Genomic DNA, 8421 nt, shown 5'->3' with positions numbered 1-8421 from the left:
TCTGGGTTGCTGCTGTAACTATTACAAGATGCTCGAGGAGCAGTGTTTGACCAGATCTTAGAAAAATGCAGCCAGAAAAAGCTAGAAAACGACTCTTTTTGCATTAGCGTCAATAGAGCGCAGCCGTGAAAGTGTCGGACCTCAGTTAGAGCAGGTCTGTGCTGTGATTGGCCAACTGTGTATTCAGGGCGTGGCTTAGCAAAGGGTCAATTAGACGCCTGTCTCTTTTACTGGCCTCGTGTGGCTCCATGTTTTGACAAATAAACGCAGGTCTCAATTAGAAGCCTGGTCGGATTTTTATTGAAAATGTCTGGATGTATTAAACGTCACCCGCTTGAGCTAAGCTGCTTAGATCGTGCACACCAATGTAAATGTTTAAACTTTTGTCAATATGGACATGCTACACATCGTAAGATCGTTTAGATTCTCCTCAATCAATCGTTTAGTTCAAAGTATTATTCATTCAGATCTACCGGCACTGTAAAGGATATGAAGGCCTGTCCTAAATATAGGCAGGGTGAGTTCAGTGACTTAAGCAAATAAAAGCCCGGGCTGTTAACTGAAGTTTTACCGTGTATCATGTCAGTGCAGTGTGTGTGGTAACCTGGCAGGCTGTAAACATTAAAACTCCCAGATTTCATCACTTTGGGGAGAATCAGACACCAGAGCAGGTAGAAAACATCAATCTGCAACTGAATGCTGAACATGTTGTGAAAGACAAATATACAGACGTTTTCACGTTTTTCCTTTTTTCATTTCTGGAGAAAAGCTGTGGTGTAAGGACGTCTTTGACTTGCATGTACTGTAAATAGTTATGTACCTGACACGTTAGACCTCCAGTGTCAATATATGAGAAACGTTGGTGATTTATATTCTGTAACCCTACGTTCACTTTCAGGGGACCCCTCCCTATAAACGGGGTCTCCCACCCTTACCTCTTCTTTTTTGTTGTACTTCATGGAAAAATTGTGGCCACAGAAATGTATTTGTTGTAGCCTACTAGCTTAAACTTGTGTAGTATGCTAACACTTTCCCATGTCACTTCACTTGTGGAGGGGCTGAAGTTGTAAACAGTTGACCGGAGGGTTTTGTGTTTACACCTGGGGTCAAAGCAAACGGAGATCACCTCCAAAGATATTGAGGTCTGGGTCTCCACTTCATAACACAACACACGCAACGCTAGAAACCACCGGATACACTCCCCTAACATTTCCCAGAATGCATTTCCGTAACTCCTTTAAAGAAAGAGATTTCCTGCAGCCGATGGGATGATCACGTTGCTCTTTGTCTGCTGAAAGTCTAAAAAGGTAACTGTTTGTCAGCATATTAGCTACAAACTTCACGTTGTAGGGTTCCTCTGCCCCCTAGTGGAGAAAAAAGAACAAGTGCAGCTTTAATGTTAAAAAATGTGTTCACAGGGAAACAAGAGATGTGGGGCCGTCGGGTCCTGGCAGCAGCTTTCGGTATGTGCACAAAGCTGCTATGTTAACTTCATACTCATATGATCCCCCGTTTGAAAGCTAAAATCCTCGTGATTCGACCAATGCAAACATTTCAAGATACAGTCACCACAGCGGGTCCAATCAGCGCCTCAGACTAGCCAGTACAAGCAAAATTGACACGACTCACCTATGAAGCCTCATGATAATCCACAGATCGATTATATTCCAACAAAAACGGTCTTGTTATGTTGTCAAAGGTCCAGACGATCCAATCCAGTAAAAACATTTAGTCCAAAACACATTATTCCTTCAGTAAATCCCCAGGGACTGCTGCCACATCGTCTCAGATTTGCCGGCTGATGCAGTATGTCATTATAACCGTAATAACTCCGATATTTTGTGGGTAGGCCGAGCCAATTGCAACCAATTGTGCCGATGACTGGCACTTGGCCTGTGTAGCCAATAAAATTCTGAAAATAACAATATCCAGCTTTAAGTAGGACGTTCATGATCTACCAGCTGATACGGAGCGATGTGGCAAGTAGCAGTGCTGTTTTAGAGAAAATCCACTAAGACATACACTTAGGGATTGGTATGAAATTTAAACTAGGACTAGGTAAGGCTTTCTGCCGTGGCCTTACAGTGATTTCCAGCTAATAAGTCCCAGCTGTAGCTGTCTGCAGGCATTTGTTAGCAAACATTTTCATTTTCAGTGTTTTAGTGTATTTAAACTTATTTTAATCAATTCCAGTAGCTCTTACAGTCATTCTGACACTCCGGAGTGCTGTCGTTCAGAGAAGCCCAAAACCAGGCAGATACTCCAAATGGTTCAAGATCTCTGCGATGGACTGGCGACCTGTCCAGGGTGTACCCCGCCTTTCTCCCGATGTCAGCTGGGATTGGCTCCAGCCCCCCCGCAACCCTGTACGCAGGATAAGCGGTGGACGATGGATGGATGGATGGTTCAAGAACTACATTCAATTTACTTTGAATATGCCTTGAATAGGCGTTTTGCATGCATTTTATGGGAATGGTAAGTGTTTATTCAGTTAAAAGACGAAGGTAACTTGCAGGTTACTGGATGCAGGCAAAGAAAGAACAGGCTGGTTAACGTGACAAACAGAAAGTCAATACATTTGTTTTTCACAACATCTTCAGCATTCAGTTGCAGATTGATGTTTTCTACCTGCTCTGCTGTTTGATTCTCCCCAAAGTGATGAAATCTGGGAGTTTTACTGTCAGCAGTTTGGAAATATCAGATGCAGCCTGCCAGGTTACCACCACTGATGTTATAAATTAACTACTGCAGGCAGGACATCAACAATAAAACAAACAGAAAGGAGTGTGACGGCTCTATAAAATCTCTCCTGACTGTCTCAGTGTGCTGCAACTGGAAGACAAAGACGAGATTACAACCCAACATGTGGTCCATCAGGATGCTGGTCTCTGCTCTGGCTCTGACTCTGCTGGCTGTCTCTGTGGGGTCCTGGTCTGATGGCAGTAAGTCCTGCAGGATGTTTCAGAGTTGCTTTAAACCTACTGCAGTGTTTCTGTGTGAAAGTAAAGTTTAGATTAACACCACTGATATCTGTTGCTCTCACAGATCTGTCAGGCGCCGAGCTGACGAGGCTCTACAACTCTCCAGTTTATTTAGCTGAGAGGATGAAACGACCACTGGGATCCAGCTCTTTTCAAATTGGACCAATCAGCCACTCTGGAGTCAGGTGAGTCCACACACACCACGCTGACATGACACACTGTAAAACTTCCCTGAACTCACCCTGCCTCTATTTGGGACAGACCTTTAAATCCTTTACCTGGTAAATCTGAATGAATAACACTTTGGATTGTGGAGAATCTAACCGATCTAACGATGTGTATCATGTCCATACCGACTAAAGATTAAACATTCATATTGGTATGCACGGTCTAAGCAGCTTAGCTGAAGCAGGTGACCTGGTGGGCTTTAAGAGGTTTTATACATCCAGAGAACTTCTATAAAAATCTGACCAGGCTTCTAATTGAGACCTGCGTTTATTTGTCAAAACATGGAGCCACACGAGGCCAGTAAACGGGACAGGCGTCTAATTGGAACTCAGCTTTTAATTGAAGATTTACAGTACTTTATATGCATATTATTAGTCATCCAAAATACTTCAAGCTGTTGTTTTATTCCCAGAGTGACGCTGGGCGACGGCTCTAAGTGGCTCATCCATAAAGGACAAAACTACGGCATCTCGTCTCAGACGGTGGTGACCAAGGCTAACCAAATGAGCTCAGACTGGAGAGTAAGTCTTTGTGTTTGTCCAAACATAGATTAGTGTCATTACAGAACAGGTGGTCAGAGGGTCAAACTCTTCTGCTCTGTGTCTTTTCTCTTTGGAGGTTGTTAGAACGGGGAATTTCCAGGGGAGGAAGACTGTCGGTGACTTTGTGGCGACCGGCGGCTCCAACTACGATTTCCTCTTCGATAACTGTCACTGGGCATCGATTCGAATGATGAACCAGTAAACATAAACATGCAGTTTGCTTCCTCTCTGCTGAACAGATAATAAAGGTGAAACCTCAGACAAGGTGTCATGTGCTTTTTATTCCACTCTGTTAAAGGGAAAGTCGGTTCATCACATGTGTTGGCTCTGCAGCATTTACAGCTGTTTGTTATTTAACTCTTTCATCTGCTGGAAGTTTTTTATTTTTGTTTCTTTCTCTGTTTTCACAAACACAATTTCTAGTTTGTTATTAAGGATCTTATTATGAAGTAGACAAGACAATAAGACAAGGTGCAGTGAAAGCCACATCACTTTATGTTCACCTGTTATAATCTCCTTAAATACTTACGTAAGACCTCATCCACCCTTGTTAAAAACATACACTCTGCATAATAATGAATGTAAAGTTTGCACATAGCAATATATTTTCCTATCTATTCATAGTGTTGAAAAACATTTTTTAAAATGCACAGTTAATGCACTAAACAAGGCTTCATCATTGTAACAGCTGAATCAAAGCATGAACGCTCGCTGGATGACTGAACAGGGGTGAGACGCATCAGGTAATCACAGGGAAGATGTAGACAGGAAATAAAGTGAGATAAGGACACCAGAGACAGATGCTTTCAAAATAAAACAGGAAACAACTCAAAAACCCAAAACCACAGCAACAAAACTTCCAAAATCAACCCAAATCGCCGCACAGGTCGATGCAGCAGCTTATTATGACCTATATTTAGGGTTTTTATCACGTTTTTGTCCTCTAGTGACGGAAGAAGTCAGGTGACGTAGTATAAAGAGCAACAAAGTCTATATAAGGAGGTGGTGGGGTGGATGAGTCAAGTGAACTCAGGACTTTCACTCAGGAGGCCGATGTTCGAGTTTGGTGTGGAAGAAAGTCGAAGGTGACTGTATGTATTTAAGTTAAATAATTGTTTTGTAGATACCTTCTTAGCTGTTTGAGTGAACAGGTGGCAGTATGAGTGCATTCCAGGTTTGTGTCTTTGTTAACTGTTTATATGCCACCAAGAGTCCAGGTGTATTTAATGCTGCTTTTCTCATGTCTGTGTGGAGCCCTCCAGTGGAATAAAAAGCACATGACACCTTGTCTGAGGTTTCACCTTTATTATCTGTTCAGCAGAGAGGAAGCAAACTGCATGTTTATGTTTACTGGTTCATCATTCGAATCGATGCCCAGTGACAGTTATCGAAGAGGAAATCGTAGTTGGAGCCGCCGGTCGCCACAAAGTCACCGACAGTCTTCCTCCCCTGGAAATTCCCCGTTTTAACAACCTCCAAAGAGAAAAGACACAGAGCAGAAGAGTTTGACCCTCTGACCACCTGTTCTGTAATGACACTAATCTATGTTTGTACAAACACAAAGACTTACCCTCCAGTCTGAGCTCATTTGGTTAGCCTTGGTCACCACCGTCTGAGAGGAGATGCCGTAGTTTTGTCCTTTATGGACGAGCCACTTAGAGCCGTCGCCCAGCGTCACTCTGGGAATAAAACAGCAGCTTAAAGATGCTTTAAGTGTTTTCTCTTAATTTTTGGTTGACTAATAAAATGCATATAAAGTAAGTGATGTCAGCGTGGTGTGTGTGGACTCACCTGACTCCAGAGTGGCTGAATGGTCCAATTGCAGAAGAGCTGGATCCCTTTGGTCGTTTCATCCTCTCAGCTAAATAAACTGGAGAGTTGTAGAGCCGCGTCAGCTCGGCGCCTGACAGATCTGTGAGAGCAACAGATATCAGTCACATTAACCTAAAGTGCAGAAACACTGGAGGCGTTTTAAACAAAGTCCAAAACATCCTGCAGGACTTACTGCCATCAGACCAGGACCCCACAGAGACAGCCAGCAGAGTCAGAGCCAGAGCAGAGACCAGCATCCTGATGGACCACATGTTGGGTTGTAATCTGGTCTTTGTCTTCCAGTCGCAGCTTTTATAGAGTTCGGACACTTTCTGTTTGTTTTATTGTTGACGTCATGCCTGCAGTAGTTAATTTATAACATCAGTGGTGGTAACCTGGCAGGCTGCATCTGATATTTCCAAACTGCTGACAGTAAAAACCTCAGATGACTTTGGGGAGAATCAAACAGCAGAGCAGGTAGAAAAAACATCTGAATATGTTGGGCCCTAAGAGACATCTTACACTGGGGCCCCTCCAAACCAAAACCACAAACATCGGGAAAATGACTTACTAGTAGGGCTGGGCGAAATGGCCAAAAACGTTATCACGATAAAAACATCTCGTATCACTCAATCGATAATTATCATGATAAATATCAAATTATTATTTCTTTCAAGTTTAAAGGCTAATTAATTTAATATAATTTGAAGGGCCAGACAGTTAATTGTGAGGTTAAACTATAATTTATGGTCAGAATGTGACAAACGCTAGAAGCCAAACAGTGGATCACTTCAAGGTAGAACATTCAAAATAATTATGATAAAATCCTTTTTCAACAATATGATCAGTGACTCTTCTTTCAGTACCTTTTTCTCAACAAAATGAACATCTTAATAGAAAAATTAAGTGCTAATTCTATTGAATTAAATCAAATATTTATTGACGATAAACATTTGTTATATTGTTGTTGAGGAAAATTATATTGCAATAATTATCCTTATTGTTTTATTGCCCAGCCCTAATTACTAGCTATCCTAATATGAAAACAATAACAAATGAATATAAACAAGGAACTTTAATTGCACAAATATTAATGAAATAAAATAACACACATGCTTTTCAGAGTAAATAACTTTATTGTGATTATTCTAATGAAATATAAAAACAATAAATAACTTAACAGGAACATGTTCAAGAATATTAACAAACCAACAAGTGTGTCGATTAGAGAAAATGACAGAATTAATCTGAACTGAAATAAATTGAAATGATTAAAATGGAAACTTTTAAACAAATAACAAGTAAATAATAAGATCAAATGCTTTATATTATGTTTTTATGTCATCACTGCAGCAGAGACGAGCTTTCCCATCAGAAAGTAAAGGTCCGAAAACAACAAAAAAACACCACGCAGGGGGCCCCCGAGGGCCCATTGCAGTAGCTTATAATGCATACATGCCACACTGTGCAATATTTCTGACTGAGTCTTTAAGTGAAAAATACTTAAGGATGCGAACATTTACATCAGCCAAGACAGCCCAACAACGTCCAGAGCCTTCAGCATCCGGCGCCTTCCCCGTCAGGAACCACCTCAGACACCCAGAGATACAGGTCTGGCTTCTTTACGGTCTTCGAACTCTGCCTCCTCCGCAGGGGACACTTTGGTCGGGTCCAGGAGATCCCCAGTCACTCAACATATCCCCGGCAGTTCTCCCCTGCTGAGTCGAGTCCTGCTTTATCTTCCTGAGTCCACTAATGGTTTAAAGAATCACCACTTTATCGTGGCTGCCGGGTTTGTGCTTCCCTATGGCTCTGGGAGCTGTGTTGTCCAGAGCTATAACTCCTCATAGAGTCTCCCAAGTTAAACTGGTCCCAGGAGATGAGCCAGACTAAGAGCGACTCACAGACCACGTTAATCTGCTGAGACGGACCTGCAGCACTTCAGCCAGAATAAAGAAACCGGGGCCCCCTTATGCAGCTAAGACTAAGATAAAAGCAAATCTGAAAAAGTATTCAGGACCGAGACCATTAAGTGGTTAAAAAACTAATAAAAAGATCTTCAAATCAATTTTGAATCAGTCAGGTAGCTAATGCAGAGACTTTAAAATTGGTGTAAGGTGTGCTCTCTTTCTGGTCCTAGTCAGCACACGTGCAGCTGTGTTTTGAAGCGGCCGCAGTTGAAACGTATTCTTTTTTGGGAGACCAGAAAGAAGAGCATTACAGTAATCAACCCTAGAGGTAAAAGTGTCTCTGTACTGGCATGGGAGAGAAATAGTCACACTCTGGCAATGTTCTTAAGATGATAAAAACACTCTTAGTAATGTTTTTAATGTAGAGTCAAATATGAATCCCAAGTTTTTCACCTTATCAAAGGGTTTTAATGTCAGTGCTCGCAGTTTCACGTGGAGTTTCTGTGTCTAATTCACAATTAGTTCCTTAATATCAAACCAGACATTTTGTTTGTGAAAACAGAGAAAGAAACAAAAATAAAAAACTTCCAGCAGATGAAAGAGTTAAATAACAAACAGCTGTAAATGCTGCAGAGCCAACACATGTGATGAACCGACTTTCCCTTTAACAGAGTGTGGAGCCCTCCAGTGGAATAAAAAGCACAAGACACCTTGTCTGAGGTTTCACCTTTATTATCTGTTCAGCAGAGAGGAAGCAAACTGCAGCTTCGATCTTTCAGAGAGCAGAACAGTTCATGTTTACTGGTTCATCATCCGTTTAGATGCCGTGTGACAGTTATTTAAGAGCAAATTGTAGGTGGAGCCGCCGGTCGCCACAAAGTCACCGACAGTCTTGCTCCCCTCGAAATCCCTCAGTCCCCGAGAGCTGGTGTCCGGCTGAGAAAAGAC

General features: G+C 42.0%; 1 long non-coding RNA gene across 1 annotated transcript; it reads left to right on the top strand.

Moving 5' to 3' along the window:
• The first annotated feature begins 5917 nt into the window (after nt 1-5917).
• LOC119898167 lies at nt 5918-8093 on the top strand. Its single transcript, XR_005443498.1, has 2 exons — nt 5918-6040; nt 7217-8093. It is a non-coding gene; the product is annotated as an uncharacterized LOC119898167 (long non-coding RNA).
• The last annotated feature ends 328 nt before the right edge of the window (nt 8094-8421 follow it).

Source organism: Micropterus salmoides, unplaced genomic scaffold, assembly GCF_014851395.1.
Source record: "Micropterus salmoides isolate LMB-PRFRI ecotype aquatic unplaced genomic scaffold, ASM1485139v1 Ms_hic_scaffold_11, whole genome shotgun sequence".
NCBI lineage: Eukaryota > Metazoa > Chordata > Actinopteri > Centrarchiformes > Centrarchidae > Micropterus > Micropterus salmoides.
This window is presented reverse-complemented; position numbering and strand designations above follow the sequence as displayed.